Raw genomic sequence first — 13,268 nt, 5'->3', positions numbered from 1 at the left:
ATATGGACTTTAGTAAGGCGTTCAACAAGGTTCCTCATGGGAGGCTAGTTAGCAAGGTTATATCTCATGGAATACAGGGAGAACTAGCCATTTGGATACAGAACTGGCTCAAAGGTAGAAGACAGAGGGTGGTGGTGGAGGGATGCTTTTCAGACTGGAGGCCTGTGACCAGTGGTGTGCCACTCTGGGCACCAATGTTTAAGGAGAATATGTGAAGACTTTGTAGAGAGTCAGAAAAGGTTTAGTAATTTGGTTGTTGGTGTTTGGACTCTGCTGGGTCTATGGTACATCCTGGTTTCCTGCTGTGAATTACTATCTCTGATCATCCACAGAGCTCAGGCCTGGTTACCTTCTTTCTCCTTCAATGGGAATGTACCCTGGACCGAACACAAATCATGTCCTCTTCAAGATTGGCCCATTGTTCCGTTACAGTTTAACTACTCAGTCCTTGATGCCAGTTTACCAGAAAAGGTTCATTCTTAACCTCACTTAAATTGCCCTTCCTCCAAAATGCTATTTTTATTTCCGGATTGTTTCTTGCCCTTGTTCATGGTCACCTGCATAAATGTCAGTTATTCTCAAACAAGAACAGGACAATTTTTTTTGAAATACTCATTAAGGTGGTCAGCATTGATCCAAAGGCATGTTAGTGCTCTGACAAAAGTCTTCCTTGAGAAACTCAACCTGAAAGCCAAACAAGTGTGTTAGTCTGCAGGGGTGATAATAATGCTGCTTGATGAGAGGGAGGAAGAAACTAACAGATATTTGAAATACAAGGTTGATCGGTAAGTAACAGCCTTAGAAGAAAAAAAAGAGAGATCTTTAGGTGATGCAACAGATCATCCCAGTATGAAATAAGGCATTAAGGACATAAAAGAACATACTGCGTAAGACCATTATAATACTATCACTGCACTGCAAATATAGCTCGAGGTTCTTGTGGCTTTCATAGGAAGTAAATCTTTCTTTATTTCAGCCTTAATTTTTCCTGTTAAAAATAAGAAAAAATAAAACTTTTCCTATTTACTGTAGTCCAGTTGTAATGCGATCTAATTTATAAACTATAATGTTTCACCTTTTGGACTCCAACATCCACATGCATCTGCTTGAAGGAGACAATTCTCATTATCAGCTTCAGAATCCTCTTCCACAGTGTGGTCACTTCCTGAGAAAAGCATAACCTTCTGAAAATTACACCCTGCTTTCTCACTTCATACATTGGCCTTTTTTGCAATAGTTTTGAAGTGGAAGAAGAAGGAATTCTCACTACAGTTGTTCTGGACTTCGGTGAGACCGCACCTGGAATGCCGTGCATCGTTGTAACTCCATGCCTAAGGAAGGATATGCTTGGAGTGGATGTGGATCAGTGAGGGCTCACCCAGTTCTGGGGAAGAGAGTTGTCCTAAGATGAGAGGTTGAGTAAATGAGCTGGGTTGGTGGGGGCAGGGGGGGGGGTGTCTATATTCAGAGATCTCATTGAAACAGTCAAGACTCTGACAAGACTTGACAGGGTAGAGTCTGACAAGCCATCTCTACCGGCTGGGGTATTGATAATATCAGGGTGGGTTAGTTCACTAGGTTAGGGGCTCTTCATTTAATATTTACTTGAAGCTTATCTTCATTTAACATTTCTTCAGTCAAAGGGTTCTGAATCATTGGAATTCTGTACTCCAAGGGATTGTGGATGCTCCATTGTTGAATGTTTTAAGGCTGAGGTAGACAGATTTTTGATGTCTTAGGGAACAAAGGGGTGTGGGGTGTGGACAGGAAAATGATGTTGAGACATCAGAACAGCCATGACTGAATTGGATAATGCAGCAAGGTGTAGGGGGTCCAAATGGTTTATTCCTGCCTCTATTTCTCATCTTATTATGTTTTTGTATGGATCAGATCTAATTCGCTTGCTACATCATCTCAAACGAAGATTTAATAGTGCCTTAAACTGTCATTCCTAGATGAAATAGTACAATTTTGTGAAAAAGCTGCCTTCAGTTTTCACCTTGCTAGTGAAACCAAGTCACAATATTTATGGAGAGCATTTGTGGAGTGTGATTGTGTGAGGGCGAAACTAGGGAAGACCTGGGGCAGAGTTGCCACCAAAACCAGCTGCCACCAAAATCAGCACCAAAACCGAATACATTTTTCTCTTATTGCCCCTCTCAGTAGCTGGAAGGTTTGGGGACAATCCTTGGAAAGATCAGTCTGAAGACTAAAACTTGAGAAGGAAAAGGGATGCTTTGATCATCTGTGGGAGGTTGGGATGGTGGAGTTGGCAATCAGTGAGAGAACACATAGAAGCTGTGGTGAGCAAAAAGGAGAGTGTATAATGGTGAGGTCATGATGCCAGCCTTCATGTCTGACTACTCTTGAGCTGGGGAATGTAATAGATGAACTCTTCTATGCCTTCTCTAGAACTACAATTTACCTCTTGAAGTGTGAGAATTTCTATTCCGGATCATTATTGATATAATGAACCAAAGGGAATCTACCAATGAATGATGTGGTGCTTAACCCATCTATTAAGTCGCCCTTACACATGGTCTAGGCTACAAAGGATATTGTGAATTGTCAAGATCTTTTCCCCAGGGTGTGGGAGTCCAAAACTAGATGGTATATGTTTCAGGTGATAGGGGAAAGATTTAAAAGGGACCTAAGGGGCAGCTTTTTCACACAGAGGATAGTGAGTGTACGGAAAGGGCTGCCAGAGGAAGTGGTGGCAGCTGATACAATTACAACATTTTAAAAGGCATCTGGATGAGTACATAAACAGGAAGGGTTTACTGGGATATGGGCCAGATGCTGGCAAATGGGACGAGATTAATTTAGGATATCTGATCAGCATGGACAACTTGGAGCGAAGGGTCTGTTTCTGTGCTGTACGCTTCTATGACTAGATGTTTTTAGATTTTAAAAAGTCTCCAACATCAAAATATATAACACAGATCTTATGCACGTTAAACAGATGAGATGTTTCCAAGGAGGTGAGTAGATTAAAACGAGGCCTTCAAGGGGTGTACAAAGTGAGTCAGATGGAGGAAGTTGGTAGTTTGGGACTAACTGTTCAATGAGGTAGTGGAGGATTGGCGGTGTAGAGAAAATACACATCTCTGCATTTATAATGGCAGAATCTAGACAAGAGAAAAGAAGAAAGTTAATCTTGTTGTTCTTTGTGATTAACTATTTTCTACTCTGAGGGATTAACATGCAAACTGTTAGCTTAACTGTTACCTAGAGGGCTACCAATGATGGAAGCTTTCAAATGAGCATCAAATGAGAATTCAATGATTTGGAGCAATATTCTCCTGTGATGGAATATAAACTATGCAAACATGAGATGATGTATGTCTTTTTTTAAAAATATCTCTAGCAGAAACCACAAAATGCCAGATATCTGGGCCAAGCATAGAATTTCAAAATCTCCAAAGTATTTCCAATTGTGTTACTATAGTATACCAGTCAAAGAGTGAATAAGTGTGTATCTTTGTTACTACATGTCCAAATCCACAGTTTGGACAAACAACATGTTATGGAATGTGTAGAGATACAGCGTAGTGTGAAATTTTAAAGGTCATTTATCGGGATGTAACACTGTTACACTCAGTCATCCTTTCATATAAAACACAATGAAAATATATGTAGTATCTGTTGACTTAATCTGTAATATTATCTGAAGGGAGTATATTTTTGAAACTTCCTAAGACAGTAAATCACATGACTGAGCAATATGGACAGGGTTATTAATCATTTTCTGTGCTGACATAACCAGTGAGTGGTTTCAGCTTCTAGCTGCAGTGGCTGATGCATGCGTTTCATTATTGCTTTGACTCCCTTCGGGTTCTCTGCAGCAGGACTTGCTGACGGAGCTGCAATACCTTGTGGATAGGGGTTTCAGGAGCAATTCAGCCTGGATGGAACTGTGGCCAAGAAACTGCAGCAAGCTTTGGGAAGAAGGCTGGAATTTTAATTTTTTTCTTTTGAAAAGCAACGAGAAGTAGTCAACACTGAAATATGAGATTGTCCTCAAATTGGTTTCTTTTGCACAGTCAGTTCTTTATTTTAATAAATTAGTGCTGCCAGACCATCCAAATTTACAGCAAACAGTTTGGTTTTCTCCATAACACAATCTTATCCATACAAAGCCCCCATACCCCAAAATTCTCGCACATTCGGTATTTTTACAAACTTGCAAAATATTTGCATATTAAATAATACATCGTATAACTAAATTATAAGCTTTAGTTTTTTTAAAGCCAGTAGTTGTTTTAAGACTGGCCCTGAATTAATAGTCCACTGTCTCCGGTTATGTAAATTAGGCACTCACTTGTACAAATCGCAACACTCAAAGTGTACCACAGCAGACAGTATTTCTGAAAACAGCAATACCTTTGCTGAGGTACCACCTACTCTGCTAATGGGGACACAACTGAGGCAATTGCCTAACTTTGCCTATTCTGCCACTGACAGCCTTGAGCTTGGAATTTTCCAGATCCTTTAGGGGCAGGCTGGGAGACAGGAGGCCTAGCAAAATGGGAATCCAGATGGAAATTCGAACAGCAACAAAAACAGTAATACTTGGAAATGAACGACCTGGTTGTACTGGTCTGAGGTATGAAAAACGCATCGGACCAGGATGCGTCATTCGAGAGTTGTACTGGTTTTTTTCTCCAATTGTCTTCCCACTGCCTTGCCCATATTACCACTGTCAGGAAAGTTAGTGCTTCAGACATGTGGAAGCCAACTGAGTCACTTAGGTGAACGTTTTAGTCCCACCCCCTGCCTCCCTTGGTATCTTCTGCACCATAGGAGGATCTACAGCCCTGTAAAGCCTACCAATGTGTTTCAAGGGGTGGTGAGAGCCTCCCTAACTTGCATTCTTATATGGGCCACCCAAAAGTTATTTTCGCAGCAACGAATTTTCCTCCTTCCACCGATTTTGTTTTTAAACCTGGCTGCCTAAAACAAGATTTCACCAACTTTTGCTGTTGAGGTGTGTTTCCCCAGGAACTACAGCCTGAGCGATGGTCACCACCAGCAGACGCTGCTAACTGTCTCATCGCCATTCCCCTCACCCCTAATCATCACCCATTCCCCGCCTGCCCGACCCCACCCCAAGGGCCCATCACCTTAAGTGAGGCTTGTCTCTCCTTTGTTACCCTGGTGATGGAACTTGCCTGCAATTTACCAAATCTGCCCAAAGTCATTCAAGTGACTTCCCCTTCTTTTTTTAAATTTTATTTTCAGCATTTGTTTCCATGAATTAAAAAAAAGTTTGCAAAAGCTGAATCAAAAGTAAATATTGTCTCCTTTCCTGATACCTAGCATTCCCTGGTTAAACAGGACAGACTGAATACCTGCCCCAAAGCCTCTGCTGAACTTTCAATCAACACCATCTTTTTAAGAAAAACCCACATTATCTGGCCATTTGCCTCTTTGCTGCCTGTGGGAGCTTGCTACATGCAAATTGGTTGATACATTTGCTATGTTATAGCAGTGAATACATGTCAAGAGGATATGATTAAGTGCAAAGTGCTTTGGGGTATCCTGAGATCATGAAAGATGCTATATAATTGCAAATCTTTCCTCCTTTTTTAATTGCAACTTGCAAGAGCAGGGAAGTGGTCAAGGTCATGGCTGACACTCCTTTCACATCTCCCTTGCCTTTGGATGTAGACACATTTTAAATTGTACTTCATGTGATGGCACTGTTAAAAGTAACAGCAACATCCACACACTCCTTTCTTCCAACACTTCTTAGGTTTCAGTGCAATGACCAAATTGTGACACAAATATTTACTTTTGATTTCAGCTTTTATATGTGGGAGTGTTGGGGGAAGAGAAAGACAGTCAGTGGAGGAAGAATTCAGCAGCATGTCATGAGACAAGTGAGCTCAAAAAGGAGTGTCCTGACAAAAGATCATTGACCTAAAAGACTAACTCTGTTCCTCTCCAAAGGCACTGCCTAGCCTGTTGAGTATTTTCAACATTTTGTGCATCTCTTTCAAAAGGAGGTGAAAACAAGTTGTTTGAAAGACTCCCTGCGGAAAATGAGTTAACGGTTTCAAAAATCTTTAGCATTGATATCTCGGCCTGTGTGCGTTCCAAAGAAGGGTCACTGGACCCGAAATATTAGCTCAGCAGGTTCAGCAGCATCTGTAAAGAGAAAGTGGAGTTTCTCCAAATATCTCTCACAACTAATCTGTCTGACTTTCTGTCAAATTGGTCTGCTGTCAATGGGCTTTTTAAAGTGCTGGACTACTGGGAGCTCTCCTGATTCACAGATGACATATGTAAGTGTAGGTAAGGCCTCTCATTCACTGTGCCCAAGTAAACACATCAACTGAAACCTCTTCTTCTAATACATAAGCCATTAGACTTGGGATGAAAAAGTGCATTGAAAAAGCCAAGAGAAATAGTTTGAGTTATTAGAAGACACTAATAAAAATTTGCCAAACTTATACTTGCTGAAATCCTGGTGATAAAAGCCACAGCATATTTTGAACTGTTGGACACCATGGTATCATTTAAAAGGACCTACTTACAACGTTTCCAATGATTTAACAAACTGCATTCTATCTTTATTCACTTATTTAACTTGCAGAACCTGCATGTCAAGCAGAAAGCACAGAGGGCTCTAATAGGTCTATCTTGAAAGGTGCCCATCTTAAGTTATAGAACAGTACAGAAAGGCAAATAGTTGAATTTTATAACAGAGGGACATAAAGAAGGGGATCTGGAGTTGATAATGCAGCTCTTTGAGCCTGCTCTGACAAAGAATCAGTTTAATTTATCCAGGCTAAAGTTTCAATAGCACCAAATCCACACCAAATGCCTTGATTTAACTGAAGTCTGATAGATGTCTGAGAGACTGAGAGATATCATGAACGTTGGAGTGATGTTTCTCCATGGTGCATTAGCTCTGGTTCTGGGAGGATTCGCATCCAATGCTGCATCCTTCTCCTCAATGTGAAGCTCCTGGGACTTCATGATTAATTAGCTGCAAGACATTGCCCAGAGTCTTGCTCACTGTTGAGAAAGGTTGGCCTTCATTTATCGGCCCCATCTTCTTGAATGCCCCCATATTCACCAAATTCCACCCAACCTATTCAAGAAGCACCTTAACGTCTTTGTAAGAAACACTGTTTTGTCGAGTGTGGCCTGCGTCTGGTGTTTTTGAAATGGCTCTTAATTAGGTAATCACACTGTGTGGTACTTAATTACACTGCTTGTTATTCTTAGTGCATTGATTTAACATTTCAACTTTAAATCTCTTTCTGTACACATTTCAATGTTCACTTTTTTAAAAAAAATCTAAATGACTGCGTGTTTAAAATGGCACACAGAGGAATTTAAAGTTAATTTGTTTAACCAGCATGTTCTGGAAATTAAACACTGAAATGTTATCCCACTGTGACACCATTAGAAGCTCAGTGGTTACAACAGTAAAGCTCATAATGGCCATTACTGTCTTAGTTTGGGACCTCAAGATTTTAGCTCATGGTACCACTTTGGGAAGCCCTGCTCTAAATGTTTAAAATAAAGCACATTCTATTGATGGCAATGTGTTGGGAATATCCCTGACAATAATTTGTCCTAAAATTTGTTGAAACACTAATTTTGGAGCATTTCTGACAATGGCTGTCATACAACTGAGGCACTTACATATGCAAACTCTCAGTTTGAACATTTTTACATTCACAGGCCTAAACCAACTTTATGTTGGACTTTTTTTAAGATTAGATTCCCTACAGTATGGAAACAGGCCCTTTGGCCCAATTAGTCCACACCAACCCGCCGAAGAGTAACCCACCCAGACCCATTCCGTTACCCTATATTCACCCCTATCACTGTCGGCAATTTAGCACGGCCAATTCACCTGACCTGGACATCTTTGGATTGTGGGAGGAAACCGGAGCACCCGGAGGAAACCCACACAGAGACAGGGAGAATGTGCAAACTCCACACAGACAGTCGCCTGAGGCTGGAATTGAACCCGAGTCCCTGGTGCTGAGAGACAGCAGTGCTAACCACTGAGCCACTGGGCCACCCCCATGATCACATTGCTTCTGTATCAAACATTAAAAGCCACAGAAACTTCAAATAACCACCAAACTGGTAATGGTTCAGGGTGTATGTGTCCCAGCAAATACCTTGTGAGATGGCACATTTTGATGGGAAAACACCACGATTGAAAGAAATGTACATTCACTATTTCCGAGTAGATATGAAGTATATACTGTTCCTAATGTAGAAGCTTAACATGCCTGAATGTTTAATCTATATCTAATGTGGCTTCCTATCCAGAGTATCTTGTAAAAGCACAAACTAGTACTAATGGATATAAAAATCTTCTTGACTCCCAATTCTAGCTGCAGAATTTATCAATGGATAATTCATTGTAACAGTGACAAAGAACAATTAATTTGCTGCTTGCAGGATTGAATAATGAATGCTGATTTCTTGCCGATACCATGAGAGAAGAGTGAGACCACTTGCAAGGGTACTATAAATGGCATGGCCTGCCATAGCTGAATTCCTTCAGCTGCCCCACAAAGTCTCCTTGGACTGCCTGTCCCAGTCTGAAGCATTCGTGAATGATAATGGCACTTTGTCTGAAGGTTACACAGAGAAGGGGATGCTGTCAACGGAGACATGATGGAGAGAAGGTGGTGATGAAAGAGAAGATGATGATGGAGAACAAAATGTGAGAGGAGTTGTGATGACGGTGGTGAAGGATCATATTTATATTTCACCATATTCCCTGTCTTCATTTTACCTTTCCTGTCTCATCTTCAGGAGGAAGGTGTGGTCAAATATAAATGTAAACCAACTTTGAGCAGATTGCTGCTGTTCAAAGTAGGGTTTAGTAAGTATTCAATTTAAATACCTTTTCCTGTGAGTGTAGAGTGAGGATGTAACGTGTTGCCTGGCTTGAAAAGCTAGTTTTACTGAAGCTAGTATCAAGACACTGACTTTTAACACTGACAGCAGCAAGGGCAAACTCAGGTGTAGATAAATCATCTCTAAAAGCAATTACGCAACATCCAGCTTTTATAAAACAGCCAGGTCACTTATTGTTGATCACAATCAATGCTTGTGTTGGGTTAAACAACTTTATTTTTCCTGCACTGCAAAATACATTGTGAGTGAATGTGATTTGTGGACTTGGCCAACTCTGGCCCATCCAAAAAGCCTGCAAAACATAATTCCTTGTCTGTCCTGAAGAAGAGTCACACCAAATTCAAAATGTTAACTCTTTTTCTCTCTCCATAGGTGCTGCCAGACCTGCTGAGTTACTCCAGCACTGTGATTATTTCAGAATTCCAGCATCCGCACTATACTGCCTTTTACTGAAACAGTATTCTTATTACTTTTCCCTCTCAATATCATTCCAAGTCACCTAAAAACTGGACATGACATATTGACGTCAGTGTTAATGTACTACATTCCACTGGGGAGGATAAATGACATGTGTTCATAATGAGAGTCAGGGTCAATATGAAGTTGCTGACAGGAAGTATTCAGAAACTTTAACAAGTAGTACAAGATTAGTAGGATAAGTATTGAGACTCCAATACAGACTGGGATGATCAATATTCAAAGGGAGCACTGTAGTGGCTTCCACACTGCTGAGGCCACAAGACAGCAATGGAATTTAATCTTCTGAGGACTCAATAAAGAGGAATGGTAATCTGAAGATTTGCCCAATTACCTTAGAGTGTCACATGGAAATTTTACAGGAATCTTCCTTGTTAGTTGTTTGGAGTTCATGGCAATGTTCCCACTAAGCTGCATATATCTGCCTGCCTGGGAGGGGTACCTGGTCCATGTTAAATCTGGTGTGTGCACACACGTGTGAGAATAATTAGCCAAGAGAAAAGAACATAAAGAGAAAAGAAGTGAACAACAAAAATGTGTTAAGCTGGATGCGGATCCATGGTAATGCAGATTAGTCATGGTGTGTGCAGCAACTGGATGGACGGAAGGATATCATTTCTTTAATTTTTGCATTAATAATGTAGAATTATTGAAGTTTCTTTTTAATCTTTGCAACAAGCCTTTACAATCAGTATGTAAGTTAGCTCGCTGAGCTTGAAGGTTTGTTTTCAGATGTTTCATTAACGTACTAAGTAACATAATCAGTGATTCTCTGGTGAAGCGCTGGTGGTATGTTACCTAGTATGGTGACAAAATGTTTGAAAACAAACCTTCAAGCTCAGCAAGCTTACATACTTATCATCAACCTAAGCTACAAATCTTCTCAAAAATCACTAACCTTTACAGTCAGTTTACTCACTGCTCATTATACTATTAGATTAAGCTACTGAATAGAATACTTTTAAAATAAGTTTGAGTAAAATATTAAAAACTCCTTGCAGCTTCAGCCACTCCTCCTCTTTAATAAATTGTGAAATTTCACCCAGAGGTTCCCACATGTGGCAGGGAGATGGTCACGTATAAACATACCACAGTATTAGGAGAGATAGGTTATTATGCCACTGAACCAGCAGTCTAGAACTTGCATTCTGAGGACATGAGTTCAAATCCTACCATAGCAGAGGGTGAAACATGAAGTCAATTAAGAAACAGTCTGTCATAACTTGCCAAACAATGGCAATTGTTGATTGATTTTTACAACAATCTGATTACCATTTAGAGAAGGAAATCTGTAATTGTGATCTGATCCATGTGACTCCAGATACATTTTAGTGCGATCGACTTTTAGATGTCCTCTTAGCCAGCAACACGTACACTTCATGAACAAACTTTAAAAGAAAACTAATTTAAGGCTGGTTCGACTTCATTTTGAAGTAAGCTTTTGAAGTAGTCCTTTGCATGAAACAGACAGATCCCTTTTCTGCCCTTCTCTGACCTCTGCCAGACGCTAGCCTGAATGCAACAATAAGAAACTCTACACCAACGCGAGACCACGATGGTCCCCGTTACAATGGAAGGCAACGTTTCAAATCAGTTTCTGTGCATTGTGGAGTGCTGTGCTGGGTGGACTCTTCAATAATGTTGGAGAGTCATAGAGATATACAGCACAAAAATGGGCCCTTCAGTCCAACTCGTTCATGCCAATCAGATATCCTTAACAATCTAGTCCCACTTGCCAGCACTTGGCCCATGTCCACCTAAACCCTTCGTATTCATGTACCCATTCAGATGCCTTTTAAATTGTTACTGTACCAGCCTTCACCATTTCTCCTGGTAGCTGGTTCTATAGATGCACTGTCCTCTGTATGAAAATGTTGTTCCTTAGTTTCTTTCTTAAATCTTTCCCCTCTCACCTTAAACAAATTGCCCTCAAATTGCAGATTCTAGTTAAAATCTCAAATCATTGGTGACATTCATTATTCAGGTAAGCTTCCCAATCTCCTTGCTGCTTCTTGGTTTCCTGGTTTTCTTTGTCTAATCCACCAGGGAAACAAAACAAAAAGGTAAATTGACCCATCAGCCCAATTCTGTCTGTACAATGTCGCACTCAAAGATCATCCTTCCAAAATACACGCAAATAAAACACTGCTGGATCTATTTGACATCATAGAGAAGCTTGTAGTGCTGCTAATGGAGGCATAAATAGAATTTATCACTTGCATCAGTCTTTCTGACCTTGTGTCACCAAAGGGGTTACAAATGAAAGATACTTGCTGTTAAATCCAGTAAGGAATTTGGGGAAAAATGGGGAAAAATTTGGACCACTTGGAGAATGGTCCAAATGCAGAACGCGCAGGCACCTGGAGTGGTTGAGTGAATATCATTGGTGTTCAAGCAGAAATTAGAAAAAAAAACCACAAGGGATGAAGGAAAGGAAAGATTGACTGAAAGAGTGAAGTGAAGAAGGTACAGTGGGAGGATACTCTGGATAAAGCATAAGCAAAGATCAAATGGGCCACGTGGCCTCATTCTGTGATGTAAACTGTGCTTTTCTACAGAATGTCGTTGGGTAAATCCATGCCCTCGAAACCACAGTAGTTGTTTTCAATGGAGAATTCTTATCTTCAGTTACATTATTGTTGTTAAAGAAGGTGAAAAGACTTCATGTCCTATTGTTCAGTCTGAAAGCAAAGAACTCTATGCAATACTGTACGAGAAAAGGAAATTACTATAATGCTTGTTGACATTTCATCTACCCAAACCTGTTCTAAAATTAGCTGCCCTTTAAAAATATCAATAAATACAACTGACCAGACTTTGCAAGGACACAACAACACAAAACTATAGTCAATGAACTTTCCTGCCTGTCTCCTCATTGATGCCATTTACTCTATGTAAACTTTGGGTTATTTGACCTGGGTTCAGATTAAAGTGTCCAGTACATAGGAAATCTACTTATGAAAGTAGTGTTAAATGACTTAAATCTAATTGTATGTTTGTCTTGGGTTACATTGTTGGAGGAAAGATATGTGGCAGTCATTACAGTCACAAATAGCAGTCATGAGAAAACCATCATATTAAGCCCTCAATACAAGATCCATATATGAGCTTAAACCATGATAACATCCATTTAGAGATAAACACTGAATACAAGATTTACAAGGTTCATGAGGGAGGAAGGAGGGGAGGAGATGGTGTGGTAGTAATGTCACTGGACCAACAATCTAGAACTCCAGGCTAAGGTCTGGGCATTTGGATTTAAATCCCACCATGGTAGGTGGTGAAACTGCAATTCATTAAAAATCTAGAATAGAAAGCTGGTTAACAGCAGCTAAGTAACTACTGATGATTGTCAGGGAAAAATCCATCTGGTTCATGATCTTGAGGGAAGAAAGTCTACCATCCTTGCCTGGTCTGGTCTTCATGTGACTCCAGACAACACAGCAATGTGGGTGACTCTTAAATGCCTTCTGGGCAATTAGGGATGGGCAATAAATGTTGTCCTGGCCAGCAACAGACATCCCATGATTGAAGAGGTAAATTACTACAACTCTAATTTCCCTCTATGAAACAATAGCTTGTCCCAATTTAAGATTCTCCCTGCCTTAGCTACAAATAAAATGATGAACAACTATACAGGCAACAGTGAGCTCAAATTGTGTTTCATTTTTGACAGTGTTACCAGAGAAAGTGTTGTTTTGACCTCCAGTTGTAATGGGCAGGATGTCTCTGAAATCTCTAAAAGATTGTCTGACCAAAATGGCTGCTTTCAATGACTGGATTGTATAGTTACCATGTATCATTTTAAAATAAAAGACAACTGTGTGTGTGTGAGAGACAGAATGAGTAATCTAAGTATTCTAGATATCTAAGACATCAACCCCAGTTGTCAA

This window comes from Chiloscyllium plagiosum, chromosome 10 (genome assembly GCF_004010195.1).
Source record: "Chiloscyllium plagiosum isolate BGI_BamShark_2017 chromosome 10, ASM401019v2, whole genome shotgun sequence".
Taxonomy (NCBI): Eukaryota; Metazoa; Chordata; class Chondrichthyes; order Orectolobiformes; family Hemiscylliidae; genus Chiloscyllium; species Chiloscyllium plagiosum.
Note: the sequence above shows the minus strand (reverse complement) of the source record.